Genomic DNA, 27,626 nt, shown 5'->3' with positions numbered 1-27,626 from the left:
TCTTTGCTCCAGACATAGGCCATCAGTGTGTGGGTTATGCAACTGTTGGATGGGATGGGACCGTGGAGGGGAATGAATCCTTTTACCCTTTGTGGGATCTTCAGCAAGACTCTCCCAGGGCCCACCTGCCAGGCTCCCAAGCACAGTTTATTACTCCCCCTGTGCAATTACTCTGAGCAAGACACTGTGGTGGATATGAAGGTAGCAGCCAGATTTACTACTCAAGCTGCTGAGGGCCTTGTCCTTTTGCCGTGTAATGAATTCTCTTACAGAACTTGGAGCTTTCCAAAGGAGGCAGTCTAAGGTCTGACTGTGATAGATTTTTAATTGCCCTCCACAACTGGGGGGGAATCCTATCACCCAGCTCCCTCCAGCTGGCAACTGAAGGAAGTCAGCCTTGTTTGCTTATTCTCTTCATCCCAGAAGCACTTAGACTGGGTTGCCCAGCCCCCCACACCCACACCGTCATTTCCTTGTAGTGTGTAAGAGGGAACATAGGGAGAAAGCAGCCAAAACCAGTCCCTTACACACATGCACATGCATGCATGCCCACACATATACACACACGCATACGTGCTCACACATACACACACTTGACAACCACAAGTCAGGCTGTGACAGAATCAGGGGGTCCACCTGGATAAGCAAAACACTTTACCAGTTGTTCCTAAAAATATGTCCATTATTAAATACCTTCAGCTGGCTAATTCAGAGGAAATGGCTAATGATTCCTGGGTTGGGTTTTTTGGTTTTGTTTTGGTTTGGTTTGGTTGGTTGGTTGCTCGGAAAGAGGGAAAGAAAGCCAAAAGCCACTTCCTAGAATAACCAAACTTCACCTGAATGTATGTTGGCCTTGCAGCCCCTAAAACTCAATTTCTAGGTCAAAAAAACAATCTCTAATCTTGATTTGCTTTCTTTCTTCTTAATGGATGGAGGCACCATTGGTGCTGTCGCCTGGGTGCAAGGTAACTATAAAACACAGGAAGACATTTCTCTTCCGAATGTCCAAATGGCTTTAAAAATGCCTGATAAAATCAGAAGGCTCCTTCATTTTAAAGAAAAAAGGCAACCCAGGCAGAAACTTTTTACCTAACCTACAAACCTTTCAAGAAGCAACACACGGAATCAGATGGGAATGAGATGCCTAGGGACAAGGACACTTGAGCCTTCGGGGGAATGCAAAGGATGAAGAGTGAAAACTTAGGAGCTGTGATTTAGCACACTGCCATGCTTCCAAGGATACCAGTTGACTTGATGCCCGAATCTGGAATAATAATCTTTGCTATTTAAGACCTCTCTTGGCACCCTATTCTTAGTGCAGACCAAATTCCCCAGGAGACATGTCCATACTTGGTATGCGATGTCCAGGTGGTACTCACATGACTTGATACTGTAGATGAGCCCTAGAAGAGGGAGATGTCAAACCCATCTGGGCCAATCAAAGTAACAATTTCAAGGCTCTTGCAGAGCCCCCTCCCCTCCCTAAAGTGCTTGACTCCTACCTCCTTGACATTGAAACACTTGCAAAAAAAATGAAACTGTCAAGCATTGGCCATGCATCATCTTCCTCCCCACCAGTGGGAGAAACATGAGCTGCCTTCTAAGTTTGCTCTGTTGTTCCATAGATCTATGACCAGAATGACACCTGCTGTTAGCGGGACACGCAGAGAACTATGGTACAGACATGCTCAATCAAGCTTACCGCTCCCTAGAATGTTCTTTTTCTTTGCTCCCTCGTCTACTTATGGGGTCTTAATGCTCTTCTTTCACGGGAAGAAGGAAAGGGCAAAGCATTTCTTCACCAAACACCATTAAAGCCCTGAGAAGTCTCCCCAAGCCCCACCCTCTATTAGGACATCTTCAATCCCCTCCTCTTTCTCCTCAGGGGGCCCCTCCTGCTTGAAATCTTTGACTTCTTCAGGGTAGGGAAATCCATGTACAGCAACTCCAGCCGTCCACCAAGGCAGATCATAACCAGGCTGTAACTTAGTTAAGCCCAAGACTGTTGCTCGAGGCATATGGAAGATAAAAGGGACTTGCAGAAGGTCACAACACAACATAAATCTGAATTTGTTGGACTATATGACAGGCAGTGGGGCATAGTGGATAGAGAGCTAGTCTCAGAGTCAAAGAAGACTTAGGGTCAAGTCCTGCCTCTGACATGTGCTGGCTGTGTGACCTTGGACAAGTCATTAACCACCCAGTGCCCCAGACAAGCAGCTTCAGTTCCAGTCTGCACTGGTATGAGTTTTGTTACCAGAGAGTTCCCAATCTTGATGAAATCACAGGGCCAATACGTCTTGCTATCATAGGTCTAGAAATGTAAGGAACCTTTGAGATCCTGAGGCCAACTCCTTTGTTTGGTAGATGAAGAAACTCTGACCCAGAGCAGTAAAATATTTCTTTCTTCTTAATGGATGGAGTAAAATAATAGTAAAAAATAATAGTAAAATATACAGATAGAAGTGTCGGATACTAGATTTGAACCCAGATCTTCTGAATTCCAAGCATTCTACTCTTTCCACCATACCACAGTGCCTTTCTCTGTTGCTTGTCGAAGAGAATACCAACTCCTTAGCCTGCCATTCAAGGCCTTCTGAGGTCTAATTGAAGGAAGGGCTGCTAGCCTTCTTTCACATTAATCCCTTTCGGGCCTTCTACCTAAACCACTATGGACTCTCCCCGTGTCCTTTCTCACCTCTTTGCCTTTGATCGTTCTGTCTCCCATGCCTTGAATGATCTCTTTCCACATGCTGAAGCTCTCTAGAAAGCCTTTCATTCCTCCACCAGCCTGGTTTTGGCTCTACTTCTCACCTGAAGCCTCCCCTGACTCTCCTGGCTTATACTTATCATACATAGGTTGTGTGTAGCTATCCCATATACTTCTACTATCTCAAACAGTGAGATGGCTCCACCGTCTTGTCATCATGAGTATTCCTTTCTCCAGGGCAGGTCACCACCCATCTATGCAATCTCATCCCATCCATTCCTTGGCTGAATCATCCACTTAAGAACCGCCCAACATACTAGATGATTTTCTCTGGTTTCTGTTTCTTGGAGGCCAGAGCAGCTCTTCTCTCTCATTCCCCTCCTTTTCCTATCATGCTTGTTCTCAGTCCTCTTGTTTGCACCATTGTTGGTTATAGGATCATAGATTTACAGCTGGAAGGGACCCTCCAAAGCCATATAGCCCCTAACCCTTATTTTACAGATGAGGAAACCGAGACCTACAGAGGGGATAAGATTTGCTCAAGGTCACACAAGTGGTATGTAGAAGAGCTGACATTTGAACCCGGGTCCTCTGACTCCAACTCTACCCATTTATGAATCCTTTTATTCTTTATCTTTCTATCTCCATTGCCTTGCTTGGGGCTTGGAACAGAGGAGTGGTTTAATAAATGCTTTTAGAGGGATTGATTGAACCAAGCTTCCATTCCATTGTTCTTTGGGTCACCTGTAATCGTTACTTTTCTAAGAATGTGGCATTCTACCATCCATTGGGGAATGGCTAAACAAGTTGTGATATGAATATAAAGGAATACTAGTGTGCTGTAAGAAACGATGAGTAGGGACAGCTAGGTGGTGCAGTGGATAGAGCACCGACCCTGGAGTCAGGAGTACCTGGGTTCAAATCCGGCCTCAGACACTTAACACTTACTAGCTGTGTGACCCTGGGCAAGTCACTTAACCCCAATTGCCTCACTAAAAAAAAAAGAAACGATGAGTAGGCAGATTTTAGAAAAACCTGGAAAGACTTACATGGACTGATGCTGAGTGAAGTGGGCAGAACCAGGAGAACATTGTACACCATAACAACAACACTGTGATGATCAACTGGGATAGACTTAGCTCTCCTCAGCAATAGAATGATCCAAAGCAATTCCAAAAGATTCATGATGTAAAATGCTCTCCACATCCAGAAAAAGAATTGTGGAGTCTGAATACAGATCGGAACGAACTATTTTCACTTTTTTTTCTTTCTTGAGATTTTCCCCTTTTGTTCTCCTTCTTCTTTCACAACATGACTAATGTGGAAATGTGTTTAACATGATTGTAATGTATAACATCTATCAGATTGCTTACTGTCTTGGAGAGGGGGAGGGGAGGGAGGGAGAAAAATTTGAAACTCAAAATCTTATAAAAATGAATGTCGAAAACTATCTGTACATGGAACTGGAAAAAGTAAAATACTATTAAGATTGGGGGGAAAAAAAGAATGTGACATTCTAGGAGTTGCAGCCATGTGGCATCCCTAGGAGAATACTGGCATTAAGAAGGTAGGACTTTTGTGACCTGCCTATCTTTTTTTTTTTTTAAATAGCAATCCATTTATATTCTCGCATATAGTTAAGCACCACGTAGAGAGGGCCCACATTGGAAACAGGAAGACCAAGTTCAGCCTCTGACACACTAGGCAAATCTCTAGGACTATTAAGTTACAAATTGCCCATCTGCATCAATGGAGGGAGGTTTCACACTGGGAGTCCCTAATGCTGATGCAATCACAGATCTAGACCCAGCCCCACCACTCCTGTAACTTGTGCATTAATTTTCCCCCTCCCTTCTAGCGGATAATAAGTACTTTGAGGACAGGAATCACATGTCTTATTTAATCTCTGTACCCCAAGCTCAGAATGGGGTATGTACCAATTGGCCAACTGACAAAGGTTTGTTGAAGCAGACTGGGTGGGGATGCCAGTTCCACTGCTGTAGAATGTCCCTGTTGATCTTGGCAACATCTTTGGCACCATAAATGTACATGGTCTTGGAGAGAAACCCGTTGCCTTTCCAATAAAAAGCGTTTTTGTGCTTCTAGCCTAATAAATGTCCTTCCCCTTTCCTGTCCTATGGGCTGCTCAGGTAGACATCCTTGGAAGACACGAAGGCCTCAGTGGAGAAGTTATCACCCCCAGGAAGCTCTGCCTTCTTTAACTGACTTAACCCTTGCCTGTGAGGTCCACTATGAAATGCTGAGCCTCTTTATCTTAACATGGATGCCTCAGCATTAGCTGACAACCCTTCACTGCTCTTGCTATCTTGCTTTGCTCTGGAAATAGAGAGCTCTTCATTCACCAATCAGCCCCTCAACAAGTGTTTATTAAGAACTTTCTATGTGCCAGATACTGGGCTATGTTCTAGGGGGAAAAATTGAATGAATGAAGTTTTTCCTACTCTGAGAGCTTATATTCTAACTTTGGGATTTCTTTCACTCCCTTCTTAAAACCCCTTTACAATCTGGCTTCAGATATCATCATTCTACTGAAACATCTTCCTCCAAAAGTTACCTTTGGATCTATTTTTTAATGTAAATATGTAATGTGTATAATATTGTCAAGTTTTTCAAAACAAAACAAAATTCCCACAAACATTAAATGTAGCCAAACTATCCATAAAATTCCAAATGCATTTAATTTAAATTAACCCAGAACAAAATTCTGAATTCACTTATTTTTTTTAAAGAACACTTAACTAGATAATCAATATATTGAAATGTGAAGGCCCAAAAGGAGGTTAAATATGCAGAATAAAAGTAACTGAATTCTTTTATATGGGATCATATAATGAAAAAAATCTGATAATGAAATATGGTAATTTTATAAAGAAATGTTGCTTGATGTGATCTAATTGGAATTAGACCATAAGCCTCTTCATTTAATTCTGTTAACATAGTTCCTCATTCTTTCTACGAATAAAAGACAGAGGGAGAACACTTGGATGGGCAGTACTTCCTAGGAAAAAAGTCATCTGGTTCAATTTGGGGCAAACTTTTCCTAAAGCTCTTTTTTTTTAATGCTGGAGATTTGTAGACAGTGCAATGGCAGAAGTCTGAAGCCTGCTTGTCCCACATGAGCTCTGTAAACTGTCTCTGCTTGCACTTTGCACCAGCAAAGCAAGAAAACTTATAGCACTAACAGAACCCAGAGTTTATTTCTGGTTTTTTGTTTTTTGTTTTTTGTGGGGCAATGAGGATTAAGTGACTTGCCCAAGGTCACACAGCTAGTAAGTGTCAAGTTTCTAAGGTCAGATTTGAACTCGGGTCCTCCTGAATCCAGGGCCAGTGCTTTATCCACTGCGCCACCTAGCTGCCCCTCTATGTTAGCCATTTCTGTGCTATCCCCAGCCTCAAATTTGGAAATAAATGATGCAATCTCGTAGTCCTAGGAAAGGAAGGATTGGCTATATTTCGGATGTCCAATGATCAGAATATATTTTGTGAGGCAGAGGACATGAGGTTACCAGTCTCAAAGCATTTGGACCATCTCTGTGATTTCACTAGAGAATTGTGTTACTGGTGCAGGATACTGAAGAGGTGACAGGAACCTTCTTCTGAGGGCTTAATTCACAAGGGCTGAGAACTAGAGTTTCCATGGTCTTGGAATTCAGCATTCTTGCAGCAGGCTTATGATGCTTCTCTGGAGTTTTAATATCTTTAGCCCTATCAGTCAGTAGAAGGTCTTGGTTCACCTTCTCTGTGCCATCCAGATCAATGTATTGTTCTGCCACATTTCCTTCTGCTAACAAAGCAAGTGCATCCATTTCTAGTAAAAGAGATTCTTCAGTGGTACACAACTCTGTGAAAATATAACCACGTCTTCCTCAGTTTTAGATACTGAATTTGCTGAAAAGATTTTCTGCGTGGACAGAGATGACATAAGGGAGCACAGCATCTGGGATGGACTGTCTGGCATTTTCTAATTCAATATGAGATACTTTAGCTAACAGTTTGATGTTTCTTTTCTTTTTTGTGAGGCAATTGGGGTTAAGTGACTTGCCCAGGGTCACACAGCTAGTAAGTGTCTGAGGCCGGATTTGAACTCAGGTCCTCCTGACTCCAGGGCTGGTGCTCTATCCACTGCGCCACCTAGCTGCCCTAGTTTGATGTTTCTTATTGATTGGGAGAGAGTGGTGCTCTCCCAGTTTTCATCTTCCTTAAAGAAAGCCACAGTGATAGATGGCACAAATGGCCACCAACAATAGCCAAAGTAGCCAAGGGTGAAAGTGCATTCTGGGAAGGCTCAGCAAGACTGTCCAATATGAGGGAGTACTCTCAGCAATCTGTGATGGGCAGCTGCCATTGAACTACTGGAAGGTCAGAAGGCAGAGGTAGGCAAGGCTTTGCCTTGACAGTTTTCTTAGGCTTTTTACTGAGTTCACGGTCTCCATTTTTGCCTTCAATAGCTTCATTTTATTCATAGTGATTGAATTTTCAATTATCTGTTGCCTGGAGGGCTCAATTTCTTCATCATCATTATCATCTGAATATAAATTATAAACTGAACCACCACTTAAGAATTCACATAATGAGTAAGAGAAAAAAATTCCTATAATGGTGTTAAAGTGGCATCTTCCCTATCTACTACATGGAAGAGAGTCAACTGATCTACTCAGTTCACCAAAAAGGTGCCAGATTTATTAAATGAGGCCTTCTCTCAGGCCTCATTGTGATTGGAGTCCGTGTATTCAGCCATTTGCCTAAGAGGGTCTTCCATTGGACCTTTTCTGGCATTTATTAGTCCATGACACATAGCTGATACCACTTTCAAGGCATAACCTTTGGAAACGTCGTCATCATTCAAGCAATAATTATCTTCAAGCTCTATGTTGTTCCAAATTAAATGCTGCTGCCAAACAGGAATGCCTTCCGGTCGAATTTTAACTTTCAGGGAGACACCAGATATTCAAAAGGTGAAATCCTCAACTCAAAGCACACCCGTATATGGATGTCTCAATGAAGAGATCCATAGTCTCATAGAAAGGAAGTTTGTAGTAATATAGTTCCGTGTTACCTTCTTTAAGGAACAGAGGTTCTGGAGGGAGAGCCAAGATGATGGATCAGGGACAGCCACCCAGCGGAACTCTCTCAACACTCTCGTCTAAATAACTTTAAAAGAACACCTCAAATAGTCTACTTAGGTAGGAGTTCTTAATCTGGGATCCACAGGACCACAAGGGATTGGTGGGATAGATTTCAAAGGGTCCATGAACTATGGTGAGGGGAAAAAATGGCATCTCTATTTGTAAAAAAAAAAAAAAAAAAAAAAGCCTCAAATCAAATTTGGAAGCAGCAAAGCCAACAAAAAGTCAGGGCATGGGCAGCTAGATGGCGCAGTGGATAGAGCACTTGCCCTGCAGTCAGGAGTACCTGAGTTCAAATCCAGCCTCAGACACTTAACACTTACTAGCTGTGTGACCCTGGGCAAGTCACTTAACCCCAATTGCCTCACTAAACAAAAACAAAAACAAAACAAAAAGTCAGGGCAAAACGTTTCTCTGGCCTGAGAAAACTTTTGTAAGAGGTACATGGGAAAAGTCTGAAACAGTGAGGCAGAGGTAAGGTAGAGGTCTTTCCAGAGGCTACACATGCGACAGTGGTGGTGGCAGCAGCAGTGGTGGAGGCAACGGCAGCAACAGCAGCAGCAATAGCTTTGGTAGCTCTCAGTCCAGAGATGGTGAGGGGGTCAGACAACAGCTCAGAGATAACAGGGGACCCTTTACTGGCACTGGGTACAACTGGTGCTGATTGGCAACACTGTTGCCCACATGCAGTTCTTGGTCCAAATTCTAGGGCAGAGAGGAGCGCTGGTGGTTGATCACAAGGGAGGGACCTGGGTCACGGTACCAAAGCAGAGAAGAGGACTAACATGTGGCAACAGGGAACTAGGGGGCCTTCCTTTGTAAAGATCAGGAGAGCAATAACTGTACCTCTCCCAGAAGTGGACCATTTTGGAAGCACTGAGGCAAACATGGTGAAGTGACTTGCCCAGGGTCACATAGCTAGTAAGTGCCTGAGGCCAGATTTGAACTCAAGTCTTCCTGACTCTAGGTCCAGTGCTCTAGCCACTGCACCACCCAGCTGATTCTTTACCGACTTCAGTGACTCTTGTGGCACCATTTTGATATGTCTTTTTCCAAATTTTCAGCTGCCCCTTTCTCTCCTTTGACCCAGTTGCCATATCGCACCTTTATGTGGCTTATCTCCCTCACCATGGAACATTCTCAGTCCTTACCTCCACCTCACAGAACCCTTAGTTTCCTTCAAGGCTTGGCTCAAGGGAAATCTATGAAAGGCCTTTCCTGATGTCTTCCAGTGCTTAGCAGCATCCTCAACCTCCAGAAATTCCTTTGTATTTTTTTCTGTCTGTTTTTTATTTACTTATCTGTAAATGAGGGGCTTCCCACTAGTCCAATGTCATCTCCTTGAAGGGAAGGACTGTTAGGCTTTTGCCTTTATATGCTCAGGGCTGAGCACAGTGCCTGGCATACAACAGGTACTTAATAAATGCTCAAGTGTTCTAGGATGTCCAAGAAGTGGCATCTTTCTTCTGGTTTGAATCCTTTCTGGCCTCTTTTTAACAGGGGCTCTTAGGGGGCAGCTAGGTGGCGCAGTGGATAAAGCACTGGCCCTGGATTCAGGAGGACCTGAGTTCAAATCTGCCCTCAGACAGTTGACACTTACTAGCTATGTGACTCTAGGCAAGTCACTTAACCCTCACTGCCCCACAAAATTTTTTTTAAAAAGTTATTAAAAAAAAAGTCGTTGTCAGGGCAGCTAGGTAGTGCAGTGGATAGAGCACCAACCCTGGAGTCAGGAGGACCTGAGTTCAAATCTGCCCTCAGACACATGACACTTACTAGCTGTGTGACCCTGGGCAAGTCACTTAACCCCTATTGCCTCACCACAAAAACAAAACCATCATTGTCAAAGAGGAAACCATTGGCTTCCCCACAATGCCTACCCAGGGGGTCCAGGACACACCAAGGGTGAAGCCTCATCTGGAGCCTCTTCATTTGCTCTTTGGTTTTGCTTCTTTCCTCCAATTTCTTCACTTATTGTGAAGCTTCTCTGCTTCTCTTTGCTCTTGTAAGGACTGAGTTTCTTTCCTGTGTATGTGGGGGGAAGTGAGGCATCATCACATCAGGTCTTTTTGTAACAGAATCGCATCATCTAAGAGGTGGAAGGGTCCTCGGCAGCTGTTTCTGCCACTTATTGCCTGCCTGACCTTGAGACATTGGCCCACCTCGAGTCACCAAAACCCCCCAGATCCCTTTCAGACAAATGACTGTCTAGTTGTGTGTGCAAGCACTTCATTTACTCTCTGGGAGTGACTTTGGCATTGGATAGTGGGGAGAGGCATCTGGGAGCAGCACCCTCTAAGGGCGGAGGAGTGGGCCACACCAGATAATGCCTTTGCCTCAAGAGTTCTGACGTGTGAATCCTACACCGGTGGGTACGGGGAGGGGGAGGGTGGGAGGCGCTTTAAGCAGTTATCAGGGTTCACCAACCCCTGGTTGGTAGCACATTGTCCCCAGTCTGTCAAGCTTTGATTGCCCAAGACCCTTTACTTCTGAAAACCTAAGCAAATGTGGTGAGGTTTAGGTTTACAGACACTGGCCTTCCTGATCCTAGATCTCTTCTGGAACTGGGCTTCTAAGAGCTAGACTGATACTGCCAACAGACCCCCTCTACGTTATAAATGGCCCGGCTGTCCTAGTCGATCCCCAGGGGAGAAGCTACTAGAGCAAATGTGTGACTCCCCCCCTCCCACCCCCTGCTCCCCAGAAGTGAAGAAATGACTCTTTGTGTGGGGAGCAGCCAGGTGGCAGCAGCCGCCCTGCTCAGCAGCTGGCTGTCCCAAGCTCAAGGGGGTGTAGTGGGGGTTGTGGGAAGCGGCCTGGCCTTGGAATCAGCGGACCTGAGTGCCGGAATAGACTTACAAAGAAGGGAAGCGGGCCAACCGAGTTGTTCAGATGGATGGACAAGAGAAAAAAAGAGGCTGTGGAAGAGTGAGACATTATGTACCCGGAATAGCTGAAATGAATTTCTCAACAGCTGGGAAATTTGGCAGAAGGAGGAACAAATTCCTTTCTCCCCTCCTCACCCTGGCTGATATAGGAATATGGTAGGGGCCGGGGGGCCCTCTATGCTAGAGGACCCACCAAAGCTAGCCTGGGGGGAAGAGACTGGTAACTGAAGGACGACTTAGCAAAAAATGGATAGCCCAATGGAGGGGATCAGTGGTACCCACAAAATGTTAGCAATTGTATCCCTCAGTTGATATGGAGAAGGGGACCCCAAATGATGGAGAGCTCTGTCCATTCCCCATCTAGTCTGAGAAACTGCTTGAAGGTGCTGGTAGTTCAAGGGAAAGTGACAGGACAGGAATCAATCCAATAATCATTAATTAAGTGCCTACTGTGTGCTAGGCATTGTTTGAAGTACTAGGGAGATGAAGACAAAAACAGTCCCAGCCCAGGGGCAGCTAGGTGGCACAGTGGATAAAGCACCAGCCCTGGATTCAGGAGGACCTGAGTTCAAATCCGGCCTCAGACACTTGGCACTTACTAGCTGTGTGACCCTGGGCAAGTCACTTAACCTCAATTGCCTCACCAAAAAAAAAAAAAAACCAAAAACAAAAACAGTCCCAGCCCTCAAAAAGTCAGAGAGAATAGGGCTGAATATAGAGATGCAGGAGAAGTCATATAGACGCTCCCATGGGAGCTGAGGAGGGAGAGGGAAGACAGAGAGCACCCAGGACAGTCCCTTGGGCATATACCTAAAACGAGGAGGTTATAGGAGAGAGAATGAACCCCCTTTGAATGAGGAAACTGGAGCCCAACATGGCTTGGGATTTTTATTTAAGACAACTTGTGTCTGTTTTGAAAGAGAGATAATGTCCAGGTTGGCAAATACACATTATCCATGTTAATTGGATAGATCAGAAGATCAGATCTGTAGATTCTATGCCCTCCCCCCAAAGAAACAGGAAAGGGAGAAACATTCATTTAGAGTGGGGTATAACCTTAGGAATCCAACCCTGTCATTTTCCAGAGAAATTGGGTGTGAATTGCCCCAAGTCACTCCGATAGTAAGGACAGAGCCAAGATTTGAACCCAGGAAAAGATAAGACTTGAAAGAGTTCTCACCTTTGGACTACAAGCAATTCTGGAAATATAATATCAATGACAACAATTCAGATAACTAGTGTTTACACAGTGCTTTAAGGTTTATAAGGTGCTGTGTAAATATCACTTTATCCTCCACAAGGATTGATCCTGGGAAGTAGGTGCTATTATTATTCCTGTGTTTGATAGAAACTTGAGGCAGACAGGGCTTAAGTGACTTGCCCAGGGTCACACAACTAGTAAGTGTCTGAGGCTGGCTTCCAACCCTGGTCTTCCTGACTCCAGACCCTCTACTTGTTGTAACCCCAACCTGCGTCTGTCTTTGGGACCAATAGTTTGTTTATTCAAGAATCTTCTATCTTTTTGGAAAAACTTCCTTTTGTCATACTGTTAACTGCCTGCTTACAAGAGGTGAGTCAGTCTCAGCATACTGGGGGACAGAGCTATAACTAGTACAGGACAAAAAGGGGTTTGCCCCAGGGGAGAAATCCTTCTCTGAGCCTGTGCTTCTTCCCTGAGGCTAATTGCCACTTCCACAATGCACTTGCCTCAGAACAACTTGCCCAAGGTTCTTCCTGAGCCCTCTAATGGACAAGGGTGGCTCCTTCAACCACCCCAACTGCGCCTCCATCAAACTGTCCTCTACGTCACTGTACCCTATCTTACAGGCAGAGTTCCAGCTAGCTAAAACTCCTGAGGGGTAGGTGCTGTGCCCAGAGTGTCCCAAGTTTCCTGTCTTAGGGCATAGGAGCCCAGAGAAGAAAATTGTTGAAAGTTAACCAAGTGGGGCAGCTAGGTGGTGCAGTGGATAAAGCACCAGCCCTGGATTCAGGAGGACCTGATTTCAAATCCAGTCTCAGACACTTGACGCTTACTAGCTGTGTGACCCTGGGCAAGTCACTTAACCCTTATCACCCCGCAAAAAAAAAAAGAAAGAAAGAAAGAAAGTTAACCAAGTCCTTATGTTATAGAATGTATGGAGATGGTAGAGTAATCATCTGAAGTTTCAGGCCAAGGACAGGACCAGCCAGGGCTACTATGGTGGAGAGCATACTGGGCCTCCAGCCAGGCAGTGACCACCCCAGTGAAGGCTCTCATTACCTGTCCCTTGGACTACTGCAATAGCTTCCTTACTGGCTCCTGGCTTCATCTCTCTTCCTCTCTGAAGCTCTATCTTCCAAACATCATAGACTCTGAACTAGAAGGGGGCTTATAGCCCATCCCCAGCATATCCGTTGTTTACCAGATGAGGAAACTCACCCTAGAGGGGGTTAAGTGACTTGCTCAGGGTCACACAGGTTGTCAATGGTCAAGGTGCCAAATTGACAAATGGCACTCCCTCCCTCAAGAATTTTCATCAGCTCCCTATCACTTCTAGGATAAAACAAATTCTTCTGTAACAGTCTGTTTTGAGCCCTTTTTAGACTGGAGATTAAGTAATCCCCACTTTTTACCATCCCCCCAACTCTACATCCTCTCCAATCTAACCAACTTGCTGGATGCTATTCCACTCCTACTTCCTCTGGATTCCATGCACCCCAAGAACAAGTGAGCAACCCAAGCAGGAAGTGTTGGACACACACAGTCAGAGGAAGTGGCTTGCCTGTGTCCAGTCACGCAGGGAGGAAGAGGTAGACTTTGGTTTGGAGCCAGCCTCCCGGCACCCCCAGGCCCTGAGCCTCCAAATGTGGCCCTTGGTCTCCTGATGAGGCCCACCCGCTCTGCCAGCTTTCTCTGCTCCCTTTCCCCCACATGAGCCAGCTTCTCCTGTCCTTGCTGTGTTCTTGCTTCATTGCCCTAGCTGTTTTATGTTTCCTCTCTACCTTTCTTCCCATCACAAACTGAAATCCATCTTCTTTATTTCTCCCCTTCACTACCCCAGTGCTCCCTGTTGCTGCCTTAACCTTCTCTTCCATCCTCAGGAGACCCCCCTGCAGTCTGGTGGGCACATGTTACCTGCGCTGCTGTGCCATCTCCCCTTGTATCCTGGGCCTGCCTCCCAGGCTCTGACAGTTTGAATAGAGATACCCTTCCTTATCCCAGAAATGATAAGTATGTCCTGCTGCCCAGCTTGCACCAAGATGCATGGCTGGCCTGCATCTTTGGCCTTTGTGCATCTGCGGTGGGTGTGTGGACTTCGAACGGAAACAGTGCTGGATTTGGGATTCTACGACTTGGTTGAAAACATGGCCCTGTCACTCACTACCCGTGTGACTACAGGCCCAAGCCACTTCCCCTTTCTGGGCCTCAGTTTCCTTGTTTGCAGAAAGAGAGGATCACACTAAATGAGCTCCTATGATCTTGCTCCAACTATATAGGATCTTTGTCCCTGACAGGGAAAGCACCAGGCAGGTGATTACACCCACTTGCCCCTTGCCACAGCTGTCCTTCACACCTGTGTTACGTCAGCTAAACCCGATGCCCATATACTACTTTTACTGGGGCTGTGAATACATCATGACAGCTTTTCTGCTTATCTACTACTTTGTTCCTGATTCAGTGGGCATTCCCCCCAGAGTTTCTCCAGTAGTCTGGCTTCTTTTTACCCCTGGTGCTCCAGGATCTTCAGTGACTTGGCCAACAAGGGCACCCCTTCCAAGGGTGTGTGGTTTATCCCTGGCTGTACATCCCCTGAATCTCACCCATTCCCTCCTATGTGTGTGCCACAAAGGGTCCCTTCAGCATTTTGAAGACCTTCCTCATTTTCTCTTGACCCCAGAAGGATGCCACTCAGGCCACATGACCAACCCATCTTGGTTGGCCAACCCATTGTTCATTTCCCTAATGACAACCTTTGTGGCACTTGAGGGTCATTTTTGGTATGTTGCCAACTGCTTGTGCCCACCCCTCCCGTCTCTGTGGCTTCATGGGTCTTCAGAGACCACCATGCTACATGACTCATAGCCAGACAACATCTTTTCTTGATCCTGCCTCCAAAATAAATCCAATTTCCTCTCAGATCTGAAGTTCATGTCAAATTCTTTACTTTCTGGGGTTTGAATTACTGCAAATCAGTCCCTGGGGTTCTTCTCAATCGAATTAAGAATCAGGGTGTCCAGCACGTGATCTCTTGCCAGGCAGCTGCTTACATCCTTTGGGAAACCACAAATCATCCCTTGGAAAGGAGGGATCTTCCCACTGTCCTCTGTTCCTCACAAATGCCGACTGACTTTTTCCTTTTGCCCTTCAGACTTCTCCTAGAACCCTCCTAACAATGAGCAAGCCAGCAGAATTCGCTTCCTTCTCCTCCTTCGTGCTTTTTCTCCCTCCATCCTGACGCACCTTAGCAGCTTCTTCCTGCTTTCCCTTGTCTTTAAAGTTCCCTACATGTACCTGGCCACTGAAATGGATAGTCCTTTTGCTGATATGAGGGTAGGTAGGCAGGCAGGCAAGCAGGTAGCCCTTCATGGGCTTCCACTTAGGGTCATTCCTCATGCTGTGGCTTTTCAGGACATTTTCTCCATCAGGTTCTGCCCAAGATGTCTGTACTATCCTCTTTTTAATCCCAGCTCCTTAGCCTATAGTCTACTCTCTTCCTCCTCTTCTTCCTCTTCTTCCTCCTCCCTCCCTCCCAGTGCCCCTATTGTCTTCTTTCCAGTATGTACCACTCACAGGGAAGCTCATTTTGACCTTTACAACACCCCCTCTGAGATAGGCAGGAACCTTAGCATTTGACAAATAAGGAAACAGAGGCCCAAAGAAATCCCATTCAGTATTTTGCCAAAATATATCCCGATTTTCTGACTCCACTGCTGGCGTACGTGCTGCTACACCACACACAACTACATGTTTTATGAACAGGGTATGGTTTTAAATCAAATACATCATTTTCCATGTACTTTGCAGAATCAGTCACAAACTTAATGTAGAAAACATATTAGCAGGAAACAAAGGAAAGGCATAAAGTCCAAGCCTTGTGGATTTGGGTGGTGGGTCTTCAGGTCACTCTTCTAAGAACTGGACAGCCAAAAACTCCAGCCCTGCCCACAGCTCAGGTAACAGATAAGAGAAACTGGCAAAACCAAAAACAAGATAGTTGAAAAGGGAAGCTTATAGTTGCCTCTAAATTCTCTCAAGAGTTTTTACCTAATCCGGTTGTTCTGTGATTTCTGGCCTCAAAAATTTAAGTGACCTTAGAAGTCAATCAGTCTATCCCCCTGCCTGTACAGTGATATTCAACTACAACAGAATTCAGAAAGAAATGGTCAATGAATTCAATTCCATTCTACTGTATTTTTACAAGCGTTGATTTTTCTTTCCTTCTCTCTTCATCCTTCTCCTGAAGAATAGTAGATGGGAGGAAGGAACAAAGGAACTAGAGTGAAGCAAATGTCCACATTGCCTATGTTGAAACATGCACATCTCATTATGCTTTTTAGTCACCTCCCTGTCAGTTGTGGGGCTATGTAGTTCAGCTCTGGTCCTGTTAAGCTGGAGTTCACTACAAGTATTTGTGAAAGGCAACCTTAGGCTAGATGTCAGGAAAACCATCCTATCAATCAAATCTATCTATAAATGGAAAAAGCTGCATCAGAATGGCATTGGGACACACACACATACACACACACACACACCTGAAATTCTTTCCAGCTAAATCTAGACCAGTAATCGTGAAGGGATTTGTAAGGTCCTTTTCACAATGTTTGAGTTCTTGGTTGTTTGGTTTGAATGAGTTATGTCAATAGCCTTGACTGCACATGTTCCCTTTATCGCAATCTATAAAATAAAACATCTGGCACAACTTTGGCATCTGAAGGACAGCTCATAGTTATGCTTTTACCAACTAGTCAGGCAACTGTGAGTGTTGGATTATAATGGTTTAAAAAGTAAATATGTTATCCTGGGATCTCTACGCTGAAAGATCTGAGTTGACCATATCCAGCCTTCTACCCAGTATGGGAGTTAGCTTTTTTGTAGTCTTAGGAAGGAAAGTGACATCAGAAGTCAATTCTTCCATTCTTGTAATAAAAAATGGAGCAATATCCAGAAAACTGGCCAATACAATTACATTCAGTTCAACATATACTGGTTAGCAGCAAAGGTTAGTTGGGTATATATAAGGGAAATGTCCAAATGATGGGAACTAGCTTAAAGAAGAATGGATTTCTTAAGATGGTGGTAATACTGTCTCTCCCTCCTCTCCTGAAGTCTACAGTTGGCATCTGGATCCATCATCATCACAGATTTGGTAAAGACCCTTTTTCCCATCAGCCCCTCCATACTCTTGGTTGGTTTGCTTCAAAGTTCTTTACCATCTTTACTATCTTGTCTATAGACAAGATGCTCATCTGGGTAGAATCCACAAATGGAGCACCTTGTGCAAAAAGGATAACTAGAAGGGATAGAGGCAGGATAGGAATTTGTGTATGATATTCTCATACACCTTAACAATCATTTGGAGTCTGTGGTACTGGAAAAAGTTGGTTGAAAGAACAAAAGCATAATCATTGAAAGTCTGGCCTGTTAGACTCCTCAGAGATTTTATTTCATTTGACATACCAATCAATTTAGAAGATCCTTCTATAATTTCCACTCAGACATGATAATGTCCTTACAGGTCAACCGATCCATCCCCTTTCCTGAGGAATGAACTTCAACTGCAACATAGCTCAATAATGAACTGTCCATTGAATTCTTTTAAATTCAAATCAGCAAGTATGTTTAAAAGCAATAATTTTCTTTCTTTTTCAAACCCCAAACACATACACACATATACATACCATAAAACGACAAAAAGGAAAATGAAATGGTCTAGTTGAAACAAAACCCCTCATTGGCCATATCCACAAATGCCCATCTCCTTTTTTTTGGGGGGGGGGGTTTGCAGGCAATGGGGGTTAAGTGACTTGCCCAGGGTCACACAGCTAGTAAGTGTCAAATGTCTGAGGCCGGATTTGAACTCAGGTACTCCTGAATTCAGGGCCGATGCTTTAGCCACTGTGCCATCTAGCTGCCCCCCCATCTCCTTTTAAATTTTTTTAAGTGAGGCAATGGGGGTTAAGTGACTTGCCCAGGGTCACACAGCTAGTAAGTGTGTGTTAAGTGTCTGAGGTCCTTTTAAATTTTAAGTCCATCACTATTCTGTCCAGTGGTGAGTTGTGTGCTTCATCTTTCATTCTCTGGAATCCTAATGCTTCACCAGTACTTGTAAGCAGCAAATTTACCCTCAAGGTCAAGAAAACTGTGCCATCAGTCAGATGTATCCACAAGTATAATGAGCAGCATTTGGAGGAAGTAGCATTCCTCTGCTCCAAACATGCCTGGAAATCTTCAGGGAAAATCTGTTGGAACAACCATCCAGTTCTCCTTATTCCAAAAGTTCCTACATATTACTGACTGTTTAGACAGAAAGTTCTTTGCCAAGTCTAGTTTTACAATATGTTCCTTTGGAAAGAATCAACAAACTATCACCCATTGTACAAATGAGGCAACTGAAAGGGGTAGAAGCAGGATATCGTGCTTTTCTGTTTGACATCCTCATACTTTGGAACCAGCCAATTACAGCCTTTGATACTAATGAGTATGAGAGGAAGTTGGATGGAAGAGCAAAACTACAAGATTCCTCAGTTTTTACTTCAACCAACCTTCATTCAGTACAGTAGAAGCTTTGATGATTTCTAATCTCAGAGATGAAAGTGACCTCCAAAGTCAACCCATCTATCCCCCTGCATGAGGAACAACTACAACATAGCTCAGAAACGATTTTGTCTTAGATATTAAAGTGATCAGAAGTAAACCAATTCATCCCCCTGCCTGAAGAATAAAGTTCATCTATAATATAGCTCAGAAATTGAAGTCAATTCAGGTTATATAAGAGCATTAACTTTCTCTCCAAATCCTATCCCCCCCGTACTCTGTACAAAAAGAACCAAAAAGGAAAACCATCAGAACAAATGTATTTGGTCAAGTGAAGCAAATCTCACTGGCCATGTCCAAAAATTACTAACTCATTATGTATTGTAAACCCATTACCTTTCTATCAGGAAGTGAGAGACATTCTTCATCTTTTATCCTCTGGAATTCCTCCCCTCTGTGGGGATTTTTATAAAGGCACAAGAAAACCCTCTTGACATTCAGAGCAGTGCAAAAGTATAATGAGCTGCATTGGGTGATAGTGGAGACCCTCTCTAACACCACCATGGAAATGTCAAGGAAAGTCTGGACCAACAATCATCAGAGGTTTGAGTCCGGCTATCTGACTGAAGGTTCTTCTCCAAGAGCCACGATTGTACATACTACAACTTTTATGGCATTATATAAAATATTATCTGGTACAATTGAGGCAAATGGAGGACATGGTGGCAAGAAAGATATTTTTCCTTGTAGTACTCCTACTGCAGAGCCCAATAATGGAAAATGGTAGTAAGGGTATGCTTTGGATAGTGTTGGTTGAAAAAAACCAACAAAATATGGCAAGAATCACCAAGCTGAAAGATCTCTGAGAATTATCCTAATCCGACCTTACACCATGGATGAGAATTAACTTTATGTTGTTAAATCTTTCCATAGGATGTGACCACAGCTCTCTCCATAGGATGTGCCCTCAGAAAGCTATTCCATTCCCCAAAATGAAGGAAGAAAATGTCAAAGTCAGAAATGGATGGTCAATGTAAAAATATTCAATTCAGCATGTATTGATTAGCAGCAAATTGAAATCACATGCAGGGAATCTATTCGGATAATTAGAACTAGCCTAAAACACAATGGGTTTCCCAACATGGCAGCACTTATATCCTCTTCCTATGGGAGATTATCAATCAAAGCTGTCACCTAATGCAGCTTCCTATGGGAGATCCATAATCATCAGGGGTTTTGTAGGACAGAGATTATTTTCTTAAAAGTCCTTCCACACTCCGGGGTGCTTAGCTATAAAGCACTTTACTGACATTTTCTATGGGCACTATTCTTCTTTGCACAGAACCTACAAAATGATGAACACTGTCATATAAGGTAGATAGAGGAATGATTAGGTCATTGTTTTACTCTGATTAATACAATAATGCAAGACAATTCCAAAGACTCATGATTTCAAATGCTGTCCCCCTCCAAAGAAAGAACTAATGAAGTCCAAGTGGAGATTAAAGCAGACTTCTTTCACTTTCTTTATTTTTCTCCATTTTTTGCAACATGGCTAATACAAAAATGTTTTGCATGATTTCACATGTACTATGGGCAACATATGTGCTTGCCTTCTCAATGGGTAGAAGGAGGGAGACAGTTTGGAACTCAGAATTTTTTTAAATGAATGTTAAAAATAAATTAATGTTAAAAGATCATTACTTTAGGGGCAGCTAGGTGGCGCAGTGGATAGAGCACCGGCTCTGGAGTCAGGAGTACCTGAGTTCAAATCTGGCCTCAGACACTTAACACTTACTAGCTGTGTGACCCTGGGCAAGTCACTTAACCCCAATTGCCTCACCAGTCAGAATGCAGCGCTTTTGTTGTTGCTCTGTTGTTGTCATTCTTATTTATTTTTTCTTCCATTTTTTTCCTTTTGTTCTGATTAATGTGGAAATATGTTTAACGTAATTATAATGTATAACCTATATCAAATTGCTTGGTGGCTTCGGGAGGGGGGAGGGAAGGGAGAGTGGTAGAATAATTTAGAACTCAAAGAATATCTTTACATGTAATTGAGAAAATTAAAAATTAAAATAAAAAAAAAACAAAAAATCTGGTAAATGGTATTTTTTTTTCCCAGTAAAGATAAACATTCATTTTTTATAAGAATTCGAGTTTCAATTTTTTTTTCTCCTTCCCTTCCATCCCCCCTCCCTAAGACAGCAAGCAATCTGATATAGGTTATACGTTACAATCATGTTAAACACATTGCCACATTAGTCGTATTGTGAAAGGAGAAACAGAAGGGAAAAGCCACCAAAAAAGTGAAAATAGTATGCTTTGATCTGTATTCAGAATCCATAGTTCTCTCTCTGGATGTGGAGAGCATTCAGGAAAACCCTCTTGATGTTCAAACCCATGAGGAAGAATTCCACCTTCCTTAGGTGAAAGTAGAGATTCCTATCACACCTCCAAGAAAGACTTCAAGGGAAGTCTGGACCAAAAACCACCTGAGGTATTAGAAGGTACAGCTCCTTGTCCCAGGCATCTCTGAAATCCTGATTGTCTAACTGGAAGGTTTGTCTCCTAATGCCACTGCTGCACATAATATGACTACTTTATCATTTATCTATAAAATGTCACATTTGTACAACTGAGGCAGATGGAGGGAATGATGACAGGAATGATGGTGTGCCTTAGACATGCTACTACAGGAAAGCCAACACTTGAAAACTGAAGCAATGCTGTGCTTTGGATGGTGGTGGATAGAAACACAAATGGATACACATACATACAAACAGTTTTTACCTCATCTGATTCAACACACAGCAATCTCAAGAGAACAAAGGGACCTCAAAGGTCAACCAGTCCATCCCCCTGCCTGGAGAATGAAGCTCATCTATAACATAGCCAAGAAATGAATGATCAATTGAATTGAATTAGAAGGGAAAGAGTCGAAGGGAATAATCAATTACAGATTGCCAACTGTGTGCCTTTTAACATCTAACTGCTTTTAACAAATATTATCTCGGGGCGGCTAGGTGGCACAGTGGATAAAGCACCGGCCCTGGATTCAGGAGTACCTGAGTTCAAACTGGCCTCAGACACTTGACACTTACTAGCTGTGTGACCCTGGGCAAGTCACTTAACCCCCATTGCCCCACAAAAAAACAAAAACAAACAAACAAAACAACAAATCTTATCTCTTTTGATCCTCTCAACCCCACCCCCACCCCCAGTGAGGTAAATGTTACTATTATACTCAATTCAGAGAGTATGTAAAAAAAGCATTAACTTTCATTCTCTCTAAATCTCCTCCCCCCTCCCCACCCAGCCACAAACATGCTAAAAAAGTAAACCATCATAACAAATGTACAAAGTCGAGGGAAGTAAATCCCCTCACAGGCTATGTTGAAAAATGCCGAATTCATCATTCACTTCATACCCATCAGAAAATAAGGGACATTGCTGTATCTTTTATCATCGAGAAATGTGTATATTTCTTATCAAGACACCCCTCTTGATATTCAGAATAATGTACAAGTATAGTGAGCTGCATTAAGTGGCAGTAGAGACCCCAACCATGACACCATGGAAACATTCAAGGAAAATTTGGATCAATAATCTTCAGGTAGGGGCAGCTAGGTGGCTCAGTGGATAAAGCACTGGCCCTGGATTCAGGAGGACCTGAGTTCAAATCAGACCTCAGACACTTAACACTTACTAGCTGTGTGACCCTGGGCAAGTCACTTAACTCCAATTGCCTCACCAAAAAAACAAAAAAAATAATCTTCAGGTATTTGAGAGAGTAGATGTCATTATCCCAACCATTCCCAAACTCTAGGCTACATGACTAGAAGGTTCTTCTCCAAGAACCACGATTGTACATAATACAACTTTTATAACAATATACAAAATGTTGTATCTGGTACAATGGAGGCAAGTGGAGGTCATGGTGACAGAATAGATGTTTTTTGCATGTTTGTGATGCTCCCACTGCATTGCCAAATAACTGGAAAAGATGGCTTGGAGGTCAGATATTCCTTTCTCCTAAATAAAGGAGGAAAATGTCAAAGTCAGAAGCGGTCAACATAAAGATATTCAATTGAGCATGTATTGGTTAGATGTAAATTTAAGTGACACCCTGGGAAACTATCCAAATAATTAGAGGTAGCCTAAAGCAGAATGGATTTCCCAAGATAGCAGTTCTTATGCCAGCCTCTCACCAGAGGTCATCAGTCAGTCTGGATGCAAAATCATCAGGGGTTTGTTAAGGTAGAGGTCCTTCCCACAAAAGTCCTTCCATACTCTTCCAAAGCACTTCACACTTTGTTTAACTGCAAAGCACTTTACCTCCATTCTCTATGGACACAATTCTTTATATAAAATCTCCAAAATGAAGAATATTGTTCATGTGGGGCAGCTGCAGGACTGGTTAGAAGATCATCGTTTTTTCCTTTGATTTACTCATTCTTCTGAAACACCCAACTATAGTGTGGAAAACTGGATTGTGCTTGAAGAAGTTGGTGGAAACAACCAAAGTTAGAATCATGGGGACCCAGGCCTACAAGGCCTCCCACAGTTTTTGCTTCATCTAATCCAACACAGTTGTGATTCTGATTTCCAATCTCAGAGATAAAAAGGAATTCAGAGATCAAAGAGACCTCAGAGATGAACCTAGCCATTGGTCTACATGAAGAATGGAGCTCATCTACAACATAGCTGAGAAATGAATGATCAATTGAATTGAATTAGGGGCAGGAAAGGAGTCCAAGGGAATAATCAATTACAGATTGCCAACTGTGTGCCAGGCATCTAAGTGCTTCTTGTGAATATTATCTTATTTGATCTTCAGGAGCGTCCTGTGAGGTAGATGCTACTACTAATGACACTTAATCCAGGAAGTATATAAAAAAGCAATAACTTTCACTCTATCCAAACAAATCTTCCCTCTATACCCCACCCCGCCCCCAGCCACAAAGATATACCATACAACCAACAAAAGAAAAAGTAAACCATCATAACATGTACAAACTCAAGTGAAGCACATCCCCTCACTGGTCATGTCTCAAAATTCACAAGTTATCATGCATTGCACAGACATCAGCTAGCTCTCCCTCCGGAAGCAAGGGGCATGCTTCCTCTTTTTATTATCTAGAATCCCAGTCCTCTGTGTGGATTTCAGAGGCAAATTTGAACTTGATGTCAAGAATACCCTCTTGACATTCAGTCTTGCAAACGTTTATGGAGCTGTATTTGGTGGCAAAAGAGATTCCCTAGGACACCTCGGTGGGAATGTCCAAGGAAAATTTGGACCAAGAATCATTAGGGCTTTAAGGGGACAGAGTTCCTTGTCTAAACCTTAACATAAGAATTCTTTCCTATATGGCTAAAAAGGTTTTTCTCCAAGAGCTACTATTGTGTTCTATCTAGTACAACTGAGGTACATGGAAGTCAAGGTAAAGTACAGGTCAGATGATTTTTCGTTTTTCCGTTCCTACTGCAGACCCAAATAACAGGAAATGGTTGTAATTGTGTACTTCGAATGACATTGGTTGAAAAATAAATCCATCTTATGCTGGCATCACCAAGCTAAAGGATCTGAGAGTTGTCCTTATCCAACCACACCACCAGGATGGGAATTAGCTTTATGTTTTTTATGTTTTGGTGGAAAGTGATTTAATAAGTTAACTATTTCACTTCCCTAAATAAAGAGGGAGAAAGAAAAGTTCAAAGTCTGAAATAGATAGTCAGTGGAAATTAGCATGTATTGGTTAGCTGATGTTCAAAATAACTGAGAAATCAATGGTCAGTTTGATTGAATTAGAAGGGAAAGAGGGGAAGGGAATAAGCAATTATAGATTGCCAACTGTATGCCAGATACTCTAAGACCTTTTAAAAAATATTATCTAATTTGATTGTCATAACCAATCTACAAATTAGATGCATTGTACTCCCATTACCCCTTTATCAGGAAGGGGCTGGGAGAGCATACTTCATCATTTCTTTAAAGGAATCCTTGACCACTGTGTATATTTCATGAAGGCACACTAAGGCCTGATATCATGAAAACTTTCTTGACATTCAGAGCAATGCACAAGCCTAATGAGTTTCATTACATAGCAGTAGAGATCCCCTCTAAAACCATTACGAAAATATTAAAAAAAAAAGTCTGGAATAATGATCATCAAGAGTTGGAGAGATCACAGTCCTTGTCCCAACCATTTCTGAACTTTTGGCTATCTGGCTATAAGATTTTTCTCCATGAGCCACTACTGTACATAATACAACTTTTAGTACAATATACAAAATGTTGTATCAGGTACAATTGAGGCACATGGAGGACATGGTGGCAGGATAGTTTTTCATTGTTATTCTTCTACTGCTGAGCCCATAATGGAAAACAGTCATAATGATGTGCTTTGAATGGTATTGACTGAAAAACAAAACCATAATATGCCAGGATCATCAAACTGAAAGATCTTTGAAAGTTGTCCTTAGCCATCCTCATTCCTAGGATGAAAATTAGCTTTATGTTGATTCAATATTAAAAGTGGCCTCAGAAATCAGCTTTTCCTTTTTCCTAAATGAAATAGAAGGAGGAAAATACGAGACAAAGTCAGAAATGGATGGTCATTGGAAAAGTATTCAAATCATCATGGATATAACTATGAAAAGAATCAAATCATTACAGCTAGCCTAAACCATAGTGGGTTTCCCAAGAAGGCAGTACTTATGCTCTTCTCTCATGGGAGGTCATCAGTCAGAGTCTGGATGTATATCATCAGAGGAATCATGAGATAGAGATCCTTTATACCAAAGTCCTTCCACATTCTGGGTTATTTGGCTACAATGAACTTTAACACACACTATGGACACTATTCTTTCTATTGAATCTACAAAATGAAGAACAGTGTCCATATGAGGCAACTTGAAGACTGGTTAGAAAATCGTTGTTCTTCTCTTTGATATGCTTGTTCTTCTGAGACACTCAACTGTAGCTTGGAATACTGGGTGAATTTATGGAAAGAACAAAAGTTCATTCATGGGAACATAGGCTTATAAGACATCAATACTATTTACTTCATCTAATCCACTACACAGTAGGGGTTCTATGATTTCCAATGTCAGAGTTCAAAGGGACCTCAGAGGTCAACCAATCTATTCCCCTGCAAGAAGAATGAATCTTGCTTACAACATAGCTGAGAAATAACTTATCAGTTGAATTGAAAAGGAAAGAGAAAGGGTATAGGAAAGAAATAAATAAGCATTTATGTAGCGCCTCCTATTTGCCAGGCACTGTGCTAAGTATGTTTTACACACATTATCTCATTAGATCCTCACAGCCAAGTAGAACATACTATTAAATTCAATCCAGGATGTATGTCAAAAGTACTACTTTCGGGGCAGCTAGGTGGCGTAGTGGATAGAGCACTGGCCCTGGAGTCAGGAGTACCTGAGTTCAAATCTGGCCTCAGACACTTAACACTTACTAGTTGTGTGACCGTGGGCAAGTCACTTAACCCCAATTGCCTCACTAAAAAACAAAGTACTATTTTCATTCTATCCAAATCTCCCACATCAATCTGCCCACACATAAACATGCACTGTATAGCAATTAAAAAAAAAGAAAAAGTAAAGCATCATAACAAACACATATGGTCAAATGAAGCAAATCCCTTTGCTGGCCATGTCCAAAAATTTCACAACTCAATTGTGCTTTATCGCACAATAATAATGAGTTTCATTAGTTAGCAATAGAGATCTCCTCTAACAACAGCACCATGGAGATGAGCAATAATTATCAGTGGTTGGAGAAGGCACAGTTCCCTAACTCAGTTATCTCTGAAGTCTTAGCAATCTTGCTAGAAGATTCTTCTCCAAGGGCCACAATTGTACATGACACCACTTTTATCGCAATATAAAATATGGTACCGAGTACAACTGAGGCACATGGAGGTCACAGTCCCAGGAGAGATGTTATTTCATTGTTGTGCTCCTGATGCAGAACCAAATGAAAGAAAATGTTAGCAATGGTGTGGTTTCAATGGCATTATTTGAAAAACAATGCCATAATATGCTGGGATCAACAAGAGGAAAGATCTCTGAAAATTGTCAATATCCAACCTTACTCACAGGATGGGAATTAGCTTTATGTTATCAGTTCTCTGTCTGGAAAGTGACCTTAGAGGTCAACTGTTCCATTCCCCTAAATGAAGAAAAAGAATGAGGAAAATGTCAAACAACGTCAGAAATGGATGGTCAGTATAAAGTTATTCAGTTCAGCATGTATTGGTTAGAGGCAAATTTAAGTTACAATGCTATAGGAAAATATCCAAATAATAGAAGCTAAGCTAAAGCAGAATGAGTTTCCCAAGAGGGCAGTACTTTCACCCTAATCTCACACGAGGTCATCAGTCAGTCTTTATCCAAAATCATCAGGGGGTTTTCTAAGGCAGAGAATCTTTCTGCTAAGTCCTTCCACACTCTGGGTTGTTTAGCTACAAAGCACTTTACCAGTATTCTTTGTGGACTCTGACCTGCTTTGAATCCAATCTAGAACATGAACAAGATCCCCATGATGAGGGCTACTGGTGGAACAGCCAGATCATTTTCTTTCTGATATGCTCATTTTTCATAGACACAATTATAACTGGTACCACCCAGGAGTGCTGCTTGAAGATAGTGAAAATCACAATAGCACAATCATGGGAACAAATCCCCAACACGGTAGGGCTGCTATAATTTCCAATCTCTGAGACCAAAGGGACCTCAGAGGTCAACCAATTCATTCCCCTGTAGGAAGACCAAAGGTCATGATGAACGTAGTTGAGAAACGGTCATCTGAATTTAGGCAAGAGAAGGTGAGGGAAAGGGAATAAAGAAACATTTATGGGGCAGTTAGGTGGCGTAGTGGATAAAAAGCACCAGCCCTGAATTCAGGAGTACCTGAGTTCAAATCCAGCCTCAGACACTTGACACATACTAGCTGTGTGACCCTGGGCAAGTCACTTAACCCCCATTGCCCCCCCCCCAAAAAAAGAAACATTTATATGGCTCCTACTATTTGTCAAGCCTAGTATTTTACATATATTATCTCATTTGATTCTCACAGCCTCCCTGCCAAGTAGAGCATACAATTAATTAAACTCAATTCAGGA

At 42.7% G+C, this 27,626-nt stretch overlaps 1 pseudogene; it reads right to left on the bottom strand.

The window, feature by feature from the left end:
• Nucleotides 1-27,626, bottom strand: part of LOC122733970 — a 198,841-nt pseudogene that overhangs the window by 82,955 nt on the left and 88,260 nt on the right.

Source organism: Dromiciops gliroides, chromosome X (assembly GCF_019393635.1).
Source record: "Dromiciops gliroides isolate mDroGli1 chromosome X, mDroGli1.pri, whole genome shotgun sequence".
Classification (NCBI taxonomy): Eukaryota; Metazoa; Chordata; class Mammalia; order Microbiotheria; family Microbiotheriidae; genus Dromiciops; species Dromiciops gliroides.
The sequence above is the reverse complement of the archived record's forward strand: the minus strand, read 5'-3'. Positions and strand labels throughout refer to the sequence as shown.